A 13,406-nucleotide genomic window follows, 5' to 3' on the forward strand; every position below is an offset into this window, starting at 1 on the left:
GCCGGTCCTGCTTCCACAGCTCCCTCCCCTCTGCCGGAACTAGTTGGGCTGCGAATTTGTGTCTGTGGTCCACAGTTCTCAAACATTCTGTTCTTTTGATCTGACACTGCTACTGTTCCGCTTCTAGCACCGGGCAGGTGGGGGTGGGGCGAGCTCTGGGAGGGTAGGGAGGGGGCAGCTAGTCTCAGTGCCTAAGGCTTCCGTTCTCTGCTTGGCAGTGAGGGCTTAAACCACCGTCTTCAGCCCTCTTCCTTCAGTCCTTGCTCCGAGGTCTCTGCCATGAGCGTTGGGTTCAGCCGTGTTATATGCTATCCCCTCAGCCCTGTGGGCCATAAGCGGAGCCCTAGCAGTCCAAGTTCTTCCCTCTCCGGCAGCTGCGGTAGTTCTGGGATGCAGTGAGCTCGGAGCACTGAGCTAGGTCTTCGTCCTGTGCCCGCCCTCGCGGCTCCGTCTCCGGACTTCTCCCTTCCCTCCTCCCCCGCGCACACGATTCGCCCACCTTTAGGTGAATTCAGTAGTGGACCTCTTCGTCTTGCCTGTCTGCTGTGCAGGGAGTCTTTTGTGGAGTTATTGTTGTTCTATTAGTTGTAAATTCTAGGGGAGCTTTACAGAGGCTCACCTCACACTGCCATTTTGATGACATCTCCGTGTTGGTTTTTATTTATTTCAAAATGCACAAAAAAACAAGGGCTGGATGCTCACTATTGTTGTGTTGATGAACTTACTCAAGGAGGATGGGAGGTGTGATTTTAGGAACTAATCCTGCAGCTTTTACTGTTATGGCTTACTGGAGATGTTCAGTACCTGTCTGTTGATTTCAATCAGAAATAACTGGAAAGTGTCAGAATAATATGAGTAGGCCCTCGGTTAATTGTTTCCTCAATCTTTGTATTCTAGAATTGCAGAAATGGAGAAAAGATAAAGGAACTTTCATTCAAAAACTTACAGAGATTCTTCTGAATAAACGATACAGCAGGTCCTCAAATGACATCATTTCATTCAGCATTGTTTCATTATAACATTGATAAGATGCCATGGGAACTTAACTCTTTTCTGTATCAATTAGACTATGGTAAAATTGGCTTTGTTATATATGATTTTGCTTAAAGTCACAGAACCTATGGAGAGGTTAAGTGAGGTCTTAACTGTGCTATATGATGATGAGACCTCTGCACTAGAACTTATGTTTTCATCCTATATTTTCTCTCATTTTTACTATTTGCTTGACACAGCAGTAGATACTGGTGATACAAAATCTAGGAAAAGGTTCAGCCCTTCAAGAATTCACAATCCTGAGAGAGGGGGAGAGAGAGAGAGAGAGAGAGAGAGAGAGAGAGAGAGAGAGAGAGAGGAACCACCTGAATAGTAAACGTAAACAGTATAGTAATTTAGATTCTAATTGAGAAAGTGATACATGAATAAAACAATGTAAGACAAAATAAATACAAAGAAAGTCCTTTGAAAACAGATCAGGACTCATAGAGGGACACCCAACTCTAAACAGTATATAATGATCCTGGTTCACTAAGTTCTGGAAGGCTGTAGGTAAGTTGAAGAATGAGGGATAACAGGTCAGAGGATGTTGGAGACGTGTTTGTGGTGTTTCCCAACCTGTGCCATTAATGAGAAAGGGGACAGCATGTTCATCTCAGAATTCTCACTCACTGCCAGTGGCAGAGACGGAACACTGCTGGATGCACCGTGGCTTCATCTCACATGGTGGGGTTTTTACTATCTCATGGGGGACACACCGAGAGTACACTTTCTGCAAGGCTTTGAAACTGCCTTTAATGTGGAGTCAAGAGGAAACCTCTCTGGCTGTTAACATCCAGACTTGTTTGATCCAGAAATGGAAGCCTCTATTTTGTATTTTAGAAGCTTTTGGTGCTCACAGCCGGTCTCCAAAGGCTGCCGTGGGTCAGGGTTTACAGGGTTGCTGGCACAGCTGGCTGCTTTATGGAACGCTGCTGAAGTGGAGGGGGCGCTATGCCTCTGTGTCATGGAGCTGTCTACTCTAGTCATAGTGTCCTCAGAGGTGTCACCTGGTGGATGCTTGGGTGGTCAGAGACCCTGGGAGAATGTTTGGGGTCATTATTTTGGAACTGTGGCAAGATGTGGCTCTCTCTGTTCTTTTTAAGAATGTAAATAGTTAGCATCTGTCTTCCATAATTTTTCAGTCTATTTTGTATTCCCTGTCTCTATCCTATTTGGTTATCACTGCCCTTTCCAAAAAAAAAAAAAAAATGATGTTAGTTAGTTTTTTCCAGTTTAATGGACCTTTTTGTTGATTCTCTGGGAAAATGGTACTTCTAGATTTTAACACTACAGATAACAGCTATTCCAAATAATGTGGCTGAAACACAATTTCTCGTTTATTATTCAGCACTCCATTTCTGCATTTCAGCGTTGTAGAAAGGCATGGCTTTTGGAATTAGACAGACCTGGGTTTAAATCCCCACTTTGCCACTTAATTAGCTGTAATACTTTTAACCTCGCTGCTCAAAATACTGCGATGCAGACTCTCTGCCCTGCCCCGCCCCAGGTGTGCTGAATCTGACTGTACAGCTTAGCAAGATCCCCAGGTGACCTACACACATTAAAGCTTGAGAAGCACTGCTCAGTAACAATACATCTCTATGTATTAAACACGCTTTAGGAGGGAAGCAATAGTGAGATGGTCACGGGTAACTTCAAATAAGACACATGCAATTATCCCCTGATCATTAAATCATAAATTTACACATGAACCATGAGAGAAGCCAACCTACAATGTCTATCTTGTTTTAAAGAGATAGCAAACCTCCCAGGCCATACAGCAACTTGACTGAAGTTGGTCTACCTGTGGACTCAATGCAAAAAGTCAGCAAAGTCACCTTTGAAGGTGCCCACCCAGTGTTTTGACAGCAAACCATCAGAATGGTGGTGTCATTGGCAAAGCCACGAATGTATCAAGCTCTCTGAGTCTTTTGATGTTAAATGTTCAAATTATGTAATTCCCCTTGTTCTGATTCCAAGCAGTAGGATTTTCATCTGGATTGACACAGAGGTGTGTCTGTGGGGACAAGACGTGCTGGTGATGCCACCTTGCCTGGTATGATGCCGTTGCTGTAATCGTGAGGCAGTAGTAACAGTAGGTCACGTAGTTTTAGTACTTACCATAGGGCAGGCATTATGCTCAGCACATCCTTTGAACAGCATCCACTGGTGCATGTTGAGAGAATATTCTTTTTCTTTTTCTGAAATCTATTTCTTCCTTTCAAATGTCTCTGGCATGAATGATAAGCTATAGGGAGCTGGGCTTTACACTTTCAGTGCCTCGTTCTGGGTGGCCCTGTTTCCTACTCCACTTAAAGCCCATAGTCCATTTTTCTCCTGTTAGAAATAGAAGCAAATTTTTAGAAATCAAGTAATACTTTATAATGTACCAAGCCCCTTCTCACACGTTATCTCACATGACATCATGCAGTCCTTCCAAGAACCTCACGAGGAAGGTGTCAGCAGCAGCAGCAGCAGCGTCTCTGCATTACATTTAATGGGAATGAGCCACAAGGGATTGCCCAGGATTCTATGGCCAAAGCCTGAGGGAGCCCAGAATGGAGCCCTTGTGTTCTGTGAAGCCTGAGCATTTCACTCTGCACCATGCTTATATTTCTAAACACTAAGTTGGTGAGAATTCAGAGAGGAGTTCTCAACAGAAGGATCGAAGGTCCTGTGTCAGTTAAGTTAGATTTGGCGGCGAATGCCAAATAAAATAACAGTGGCTTGAATAACATAGTTTATTTCTCTCTCACATTCAAGAAATATAAAGAACATCAGTCCAGTATCTGCATTATTTTGTTTTTTGGTGTATGATGTACATTCCCAGGTCATCTCGTGGTCTATTTGGGCTTCGGGAGCACAGCCATTCCATCTGAATTCCAGGCAAAAGGAAGGAGACATGGAAAAAGAATTATAGGAAAAAAACCCAAATAAATAAAATCTAAAACATCCAACATTGCATACACCACATCTGCTTATATCTAGGTCTTAATCACATAGCCACATGTAGTGTAGGAAAGATGGGGAAATTTCACTCCGGGCAACCATGTGTCCAGTTATAAAACACCTAAGAAGAGAGGAAGGGTAGATGTTGGGTATTACCTGTTTCTACTTGATATTATATAGCCTGTTTTCACCAAAATGCCCAATAGAGTACTATCTTCAGCTCTGTAGCTGGCTCTTCTTTTTTCCACTGTGAAATTCTCCTAGATTTTGTCAGTTTTCCAGTTTGAATTTATACAGAGAGAGAGAGAGAGAGAGAGAGAGAGAGAGAGAGAGAGAGAGAGAGCTCTGTTGGGACAGAGGGATGTAGGGATGTGGTCCCGGTGTTCCAGGAGCTTCAGATCCAGAAAAGGATGACCAGGCCGTATGTACGCAGACAGCTCTGACATGCGCCCTCGTGTGTGAGCAGTGCCACGTGGGTGGTGCAGATTATAAATATTATGAGACTTCAGGGAATAGAAGACATGTACTCTGAGGCCAGGTGACTAAAAAAAGCTTTCTAGAACAGGACATAGTTTATCAGGAGCAATAGGATTTTGGTGAGGAACCTAGGAAATTTCAGAAGAAAGGAACATTTTGTGCAAAGGCACTGAACAGAGAAAGGACATTCTCAGTCATCTTTGGGGGCAGACGAATGGATCAATTTAGTTGGCGCAGAAGGTGTGTATGGTTACAGGATAACATCATGACTGTCATAGAAAGAGGTAATATCATGGCTCTCCTAGACATAAAATGAATACATGCTAAAGATTTTTTTTAACTAGTTATTGAAGATGGACACTGGAACCAGTTTAGAAGAGAATCCAAAAAAAAAAAAATGACATATTTAGAAGTCAGGAACGTTACAATGAATGTGTTGCCAGAGGCAAAATGGCTTCTCGGAGAGGGAAGTCAGTCGAACCTTCACTGGACTGAGTTTTTCCTGTCTGTAGACAAGAATTATTTTGCATTGCTATCAGTTGTCCACAACACACACAGTTTTAAAATAGCTCACAGGTATTAAAATGTGCAGAGGCCCCCTAGTCTCAGAATCAGATAACTCGAGAGAGGTGTGCACCAAACAACATAGTTTCCTACTGAAACACAACATTTTCCTCCAGTCTCTGAGCCTTAGCAAAGAGACAGGTAGGAAGGGTCAGACTGTGGGAGACCTCAATGCTAGTGGAAGGGGCCAAATCCCCTACATGTCGGATCAAAGTGGTCCGATATCACCACTTGGGACTCGATATCACCCCATGGAATCAGTGGTCGTGAACAGATTGACCCCTGAAGCTTGGAGGTATTTGGGGAGTTGGGCCTTCAGAGAGATTTGAGGCCAGAAGGCCCGGAACTAAAATGGAGACAATGGGACTTAAGGGAAAAATGATTATAAGCAAAATTATATGAGAAGAATCAGTATTGATTGCGAGGAGAAACAAAAGGAACAGTAGTTTTCAACCCTGATTTGGAGCCATTTCCATTCAATTCAATGAACATGGAGGACCTGACACATCCTAGGGCCTGTGTGTGATGCTGGGGGTACAAAAACAGTAACATAGCATTCCCACCCTCAAGGAATTCTCAATCCCAGGAGGAAAACAGACACCTAAATAAGTAATACTGCCAAGTCAATGCTGTATGAGAAGTACATGCCGAGTGTGGGGGTTCTCAGATAGGGGAGCCAATAATGACGCAAGAAAGGTAGGCAGGTGTGTCACAAATGATCAAGGGACAGTGATGTTTTAAAGATCTGTAATTCAGATGGACAAGATAGGCAGAGTCATGCCAGACAGGAGGATCTGTGTGGACAAAGCAGCTGAGGGTGAGAAGAGCAGAGAGCTGGGGAGGGGCCCGGAGTGAAGCTGGAATGGTGGACGGGAGCCCATGGACCCTGTGCCCCAGGAGCCACACTGCGGAGTCTGGACTATTCTGTGTGGATGAGGAGCTCTTCAAGCAGAGGAAGGCTGGCTTGGGGACAGGTTACAAATGAGTTTTGTACACCGTGGGTTTTCAGTGAGGGTAAAATGTCAGAGGTAAATGGGGCTCATTCACTAACATGGCTGCTCAACCAACACTGAAAGATTCGGGAGAGAGTAGAGCAATAGGTGAACATAGGAAACATAGCTTAGGATCACAAAGTGGGCCCACAAAAGAATGCCCAGAAAAAGCGTAGCTAAAACAACGAGAGAAGCTAAAGACGACAGCTTTCCAGGGCAAGGATGGCCCATGATGGCGGCCCATGCGGGGACCCTCACAGGAGAATGAAAGGTCAGCCGAAAGGAGCTCACTGGAAGTTGGCTTTGAGAAAGGCTTTTGCTGCAGTGCTTTTTATTGACATGTGGAATGTGTTTTCATAGTTGATAGATTAATGTTAAATAGTCGAGGAGACTGTCTTTCACAGCTGTCGCAGTGGCTGATTACATTACAAAGCAGTATACCGAACACACTCCTGGGACCAGTTTCCCATCTGTGATCCGTGGAGAGTGTCCTAAGAAAGAAGGGCATGGTAAGCTCCCCATGGTCACGTCAAGCGACTTTCTTCTATTACCTGAGTTTACAGACATCCTTTTGAAGTGTAAAGTCCAAAGCATTTTGTTTTGGGTTCTCCACTGAAACAACAGCTAACCTGTGATGAGTGTGGACCTGGGGAGATGGGGACTAAATGCAGCTCAAATATCAAGTTAACCCATTTTCAAAAGTGAAAAACAACACTTCACAATAACCCTCAGGGGAGGGAGTATGGAACCATCACCTGGTGAAGGGTGTACTAAGGACAGTCACCAGATACATTTACACACAGAAATGAAAATTCTGGCTGTTGAATAAAGTAATAACTGAACCTTTGTTATGTCATATACCTTCCAGCTCCATATGCTTTCTTGTGGATTTTCTCTGCCCTTGGCTTTTTTAGACCTTGGCTCATGTCTAATAATGACATAAACATGCAATAAGTGAAATGATACAAACAACTGTTTTTCTATTTGAAGTATTATTGCTCTGACTTCGTTTCTTAAAACAGTCTCATACAGTAAGTGGAAGTTATTTCTTCCTTGTGTGAAGAAGTATGATTACTCCCCAAAGCAGCTTGTGCCAGAAAAGCCAGAATTAGGATTCAGATCTTTATGTACACAAGTGACTTGTCCTACTGTGCGTTGGCATTGTGTCCATTGTAACCATGTGGGAGACAGAGAAAGTACAGGGGTGACTGAGGCTGGCAGCACCACAGCATCCTGAGGAGGAAAGCATTTCAAGGAGAACCTTGAAATAGTGATAAATAGTGTCCTTTGCTCAGGAGACTTTCAGGAAGACGACTGCCCAGAAGCCATTGCTTGGCCATTAAGTGTGTTCTTTCTCATCGTTCACATAGCGGTGTCAGCAGTGTGGCAAGAACAGAAGTCAGGTTTCAGGGAGGAAAAAGTGAGGCAGGAAGAGGAAGCTGATTGAGAAGTTGGCGGGAAGAAAGACAGGTCACTGCGTAGAGAAGGGGGAGCAGAGTCAAAGGAGGGGCTGTGTGTGTTTTACGGATCCCTCTTATGCTGAATGAAATAACGGTGTTTCATGCTGTGCCTTTCTGTCAAGGAGTGTGCCCATTTTTCTCTTACATTTGGACTCCACACCTTTTTCAGGGTGGTTGAGTTTCCTGAATCTGATATGTAGATGAGTTGGATCTATGGTTTTATTCAACTGATTGATTTCGGTTCCAGAATAGTTACTATCTCAGTGTCCTCCCTATTTGCTTTGGGTGAGCTGTTGCCTGCATCAACAGTGTTCACAACTTTCTCCTATGGAGCTAACGTAGGCCAGGCATTGTTCAATGACCTCTAAAGTAAGCGTTTCAAATGTACTGTGTTTACTTCTGCTGGAGCCAGAAAAGCATGGGAACACAAACTAAGGTTCTAATGGGGGCCCTAATAGTTTGTGCTTAGATAAGAGATCGATGGGTCTTTTTAATTTTGTTTTCAATATACTTAAAAGCAACAGTTATCATCTCTGATAAATAAAATTCCGTCATCAATTTCTGTGATCCATTCTGTCATTAACTTAGCCTATGATCTCATCAAATTCAATTTGTTTTTTTATATGTCTGAGCTTTAGTTTCAATATTTGGAAATGAAAGAAGGAAGAAAACTAGACATTTTTGAAGGTCTGTTATGTGCCCACACTTTGTCATATCTCATTTAGTCTTCATAAAAACCCAGTGCCGTAAGTATTCTTAAGTCCCATTTTACAAGTGCAAGTACAGAGATTTCGAGAAATGGCGACATGCCCAAGCTCCTGTAGCCTATAAAGGGCAGAGCTATAACTTGAACCCAAGATGACCTGGTCTTCCCAATACGCTCATGAAATCATGAAAACGTGGCTTGTGAAGGGGCAGTCATCACATCTGAGAACAACCTTTAAGTTGCAACCATCCGCAATTCAGTGTGACATATTCTTTATGAGTGTCATCTCTATAAATGCCAGATAAATGGCTTAAACATTCTAAGTAACTTCTATTGAGGTTTTCTTCTAGATGTTATATGTTTATATACTTTTATGGCACCTTAGTTTCTTAATATGTTAAATATGCCATCTACCAAGAGGAAACACATGGCAGCATAAATCCATACATCTCATAGAATAGAGCTGTTGACCTTTAAAAAATAGATAGCCAGATATTTTTCCAGCAAAGTGGGCTTATTTGGGAACAACAAAGAAATGCAATTTGGGACATGTGGTCTAAAGGTGAACAACACACAACAGAGACACATGGGAGAGAAAAACATGGTTTTATGGGCTTAGAGGAGCTGTTGTAAATGAAGAGTCCATTGGAGGAAACTGAAGATTTGAAGTGTAGTAACTTCTTATTGGCTGAGTTCTGACGGTCTCCCATTGGCTGAGATGTTACTGGGCAAGGAGGACCTTTTCTTCTTCCTGCTGAGGTAGTGAAGTAGTGTCACTTCCTATGGGAGATGCAAGGTGCCATCTCTTGCGGTTGGGGTCAATAGTGTGCGATGATTGACGCATGCCTGAGAGTTCTCTCTTCTATAGCCAACAACTATTTTAAATGACATTTCTGTTTATTAATTTTCACAGAGCTAAAATAACTTTTACCATCTTGGAGAGTAATAATTTTCCTGGAGAGAAAGCAGATGAAATTATAGTGTTTCAACATTGATCCTAGTGCTACAATTCCATGAAAATCTATTTAAAATGTGTAAATCAAAAAATGTGAGCAATTCAGAGTGAAAATAAATTAACTGGCATTAGATTCATATTAGTGCTATTCAGTGTTTCTTAAATTATTCTCCAGTGGAACAGTGTGTTCCTGTTCCGTAAAATGGACCAAGATGTTAAAATCAAATAATGAAGATTTTAATTTCAGAAAAAAATGTATTTAATGTATAGATTTTTATAATTTTAAGTTTTTGTCATACATTATTCTTAAGCCTTTGGTATCTGTCATCACTCGTCAAATGACATAATGAAGCAATAGTATATGTTATTAAGTAAAAAACATTTTTTAATTACTTTAATAGATGAGTATTTTGTGCTTTTACATAGAGAGTACCCCGACCCCCAAGTGCTTGGCCACCTGGACTAGTTTGAAAAATTAAACCATCAATGAAGTTACTTCAAAATTATCCGTTAAATGCACCACACTGGACAAGTCAGCTTTATTACTGTAAAATATGGACTGACTCTGCTGAGTAATTATTCAAATATTTATGTGTGAAGTTTCCTTCTTTGCATTCAGCAAGTATAATAAAATGCTTATGAAAAATTAATGTCTTAGCAACAGCATAATGGACAGTTTCTTTTAGCCTATTTATACATAAAATGCCAAAATAAACATTCAGAAAACATTTGCAAGGTACTTTTTGTGTTCCCCTCTATCACCCCCCAAAAGAAAACAGCAATATGAAATCGTTCTGTGATTTCTGCCCATTTGATCTCATCCACAGCACCTAGCTCATCCACAATGGAAGAATATGATCATTTAAATGCAACAAGAGCATCTTTGTAGATGGGCCTGCCCCCTTTCAACAGCAGCACAGAGCTGGAATTCATCTCACCATTGGCTCTGCTGCCGGTAAATGCAGGAGCTGAGCCACCAAGAAGCCAGCGAGCCCTTCCTCCCTTCCTGAGCTCTGAGGACCAGGCCTTTGCCAATTCCACCCTTCCTTCCTGAAAGCCCGGGCTCAAATGGGCAGTACCCGAGAAATGGAAAACACACACACACACACACACACACACACCATGCTGACCTTTCACCTTCTACGATGGTCTCAGTGTATTTGCCATGAAAAGTATGCCCAGTAGATAGAATACCAAGAATGGCTTCCGGAGGACTTTTTAATGGGTAGAAAAAATTAAACAGCCGAGGTTTGAAGGACACTATTGACGCTGTCTGTGGAAAATGTGGGTTTCACCTAAGTGCGGTAGCAGAATGCTGTGAGCTGTACCCAGAGCCAGTGGAGTCAGAGGTTTGTATCGCCTTTGCAGGTCTTTAGTGCGTCATGCAGCGTGGAAATATTCCACACAAGTGTTTTTTAAATATTTTTTTTATTTTAGGTTGGTTTTGGATTTATAGAAAAGTCGCAAAGCTCACACAGACGGTTGTCGTACACCCCGTTCCCAGTTTCCCCTGTTAATACCTTGCATTAGCTAAGAAACAAGCATCAGTGCATTATTAGTAGCTCAGCTCCATAATTTGTATTTACTTGTATTTCCTTGTTCTTCCCTATTATCTCTTTTCCAGATACCATCTAAGATACCACATTACACTTAGTCATCATGTCTTCTTAAGTTTCCTGCAGACTTACACAAGTATTTTTAAATTATGGAAATATAATTGTAGGTGCTTCTAGATTTTATTACATATGCAATAATTAAGACAGACTTAATCCATTGTCGGGTACTCTGAATTCTGATCCCTTTTTTCCCCTGTGGGAGCAAACCCCTTCATTTCCCAATGCAAAATATTTTAGGCGGTGGTGACTTCCTTGTGCGTGGGAATTTTAGAGAGAAATGGTAAATTACCGCCTTGACACATCATACTGTGTTTCTCTGAAAATAAGACCTAACCAGAAAATAAGCCCTCGCATGATGTTTCAGGGTGACATTCCCTGGACATAAGCCCTAATGCGTCTTTTGGAGCAAAAATTAATGTAAGACCCAGTCTTATATTCGGGGAAACACGATAGTTTGCTTTCCTCCAAAAATTTACTGCTGTTATATCCACGGGAACAACAGGAGAATATTATATATTGTGTCTGTGTATATTATACTGTGTGTGGGGAGGGCTCTTTTTGTAATAATTAGATTTTTTTAATTAAAAATGCTAATGGTGACTACGTTCTCATGGCTTGCTGAATGCAATAACTGATTTATTTTTAAATTAACCCATAACTAAAGATAAAGTACAGTTTTGTGTATATGCATATAACCATAATTATAAGAGAAAGCATGAAATAAGGCTATCAAGATAGAGAATCTGAGGAAGAAAGCAATATGGTTTTGCTCAATCTTAGCACTTCTTCTAAAAGTGACAGTGGAAAGTCCTATTGACACAAAACACTTCCGCTCCCATTGCTCTAGTTTTCCATCTAAGGTTTTCCATCTCTTCTGCCGCCTCCCCAGCTCAGGCCATGGTCACTGCACGTTGGGAACTGTTGCAGTATTGTCACTGGATTCAAGTGTGTGTGTATATTCTCCTAACCCCTGTGGTCCAGCCTACAAATCACTGCTGGATTAAAGCTCCCCAAACACTGTTTTTATGGACAGTGTTTAGGAGCCTCCCATTTTCTAGAGAAGAAAATTGAAATTTTTTACACTGGTACTCAATATCTTCTATGGTTTAATCCCAACTTAAAATCTTCAACATTGTTTCCCTCCACTCCCATGCACCAGTCCTGCGCCAGCCCAATATTTCTTCTTTCATCCCACTCAGAACCTTCATTAAACCCACCATTCTCATCATTGTCAACAATTATTTTGTATGTTCATTACTATAAGCTTTCTTGCCTTCTGTCTCTGCTTAGTTTCTTTCTTGACTTGCATCTCAAATGTCTCCCCTTTCTAAGAGACGCCCCGGTAAGATCCTCCCTTCATTTCTCTTTAAATCCCACCTGCCCTCTCCCTGTAGCGGGTGTCTCTCCCGCAAACTCCTGGTTTCAGTGCGTACTCTTGAGATGTTGGCATATCTCCTCCTGGTCTCGTTTTCTGTATATGTATGAGTAAACTGGCACAGTGTCTATGCCGTATTGGGATCCTACCAATTCAACAGTTTTTCGTTCTTTTTTCACTCAATACATCGTGAATACTTTCATGTCAACAAACATTTTTGAAATGTGATTTTTAATGGTTTCATGGATTATCTGTATCAAATTCCACACTGTATTAAGGCATTTATATATAGTTGGACATGTACGTAGTCTATTTTTTTTTTTTTTTTTTTTTTTTTTTTTTTTTTTTTTTTTGCTCTAGTAAGTAACGCTGCCTGAACATTCTTACTCATCTCTAATTATGTACTGGAGATACATTGAGGATGGTTTTATTAGGTTCTGGATATGTATTTCCAAATTGCCCTCCAGATAATGTTTTGCCAGTTTTTTCTTCTATCAGCAGTGTATGAACGTGTCCAGTTTTATCTACTGTCTCATCAGCCCTGGGTGCTATAATTTGCTAATATTGTTTGTTAATTGGCTAATTAAAGCCTATCTCATTGTAGTTTCACATCTCCTGGTTATAAGACCTCTATCAGACATGTTTTTTGCAAATATTTGCTTCCAGACCCTGGCCTGTCCTTTCATCACTTTCTTAATATCTTTCTAAAAGCAGGAGCTTTTAATTTTGATGACTTCCAGTAGATGAGGTTCTCATGGACTTTGCTTTCGGTGTCATACCTAAGAAATTCTTGCATAAGGATTTGCCCCTATGTTTTCTTTCAGAAGTTTCTTAGTTTTAGGTTTTATACCTTAGATCTATGATCCATTTTGAGTTGATTTTTGCATATGAAATGAGAAATGGATTGAGGTTCATTTTTTCAGTGTAATAATTAGTGAAAGATCAGGAATCTTTCCAAATACCGAAGGCATGTTTGTTGTTTAAAGAAGAGGGGAGAACTTTGCCTTTAATGTAATATGGGTAAATTAGTGCCACTGATTCATATCTGGAGTCTAACTAATGTGGAGTATACCTTGGATTAGTGGATAAATAGTTGTCAGAAAACCATACATTATATTTCCACTTAGGTTATTTGGGGATAGGTTTGGGTATTTTACCTAAACAATTAATGTAATTGCATGAATTAATATATCTATTTGTACAACAAGCATTTCTGAGGACCTCAGTACTTCTTAGATGGTGTGGGAAAATAATTTCTTTGCAGTCCATGAATAACC

At 41.1% G+C, this 13,406-nt stretch overlaps 1 protein-coding gene across 8 annotated transcripts in view; it reads left to right on the top strand.

The window, feature by feature from the left end:
• The window catches only part of FRY (FRY microtubule binding protein), a 430,430-nt gene that overhangs the window by 249,341 nt on the left and 167,683 nt on the right, over positions 1-13,406 (top strand). The window lies entirely within an intron of this gene.

The sequence above is a fragment of the Rhinolophus ferrumequinum genome, chromosome 4 (assembly GCF_004115265.2).
Source record: "Rhinolophus ferrumequinum isolate MPI-CBG mRhiFer1 chromosome 4, mRhiFer1_v1.p, whole genome shotgun sequence".
In the NCBI taxonomy this organism is placed as follows: domain Eukaryota; kingdom Metazoa; phylum Chordata; class Mammalia; order Chiroptera; family Rhinolophidae; genus Rhinolophus; species Rhinolophus ferrumequinum.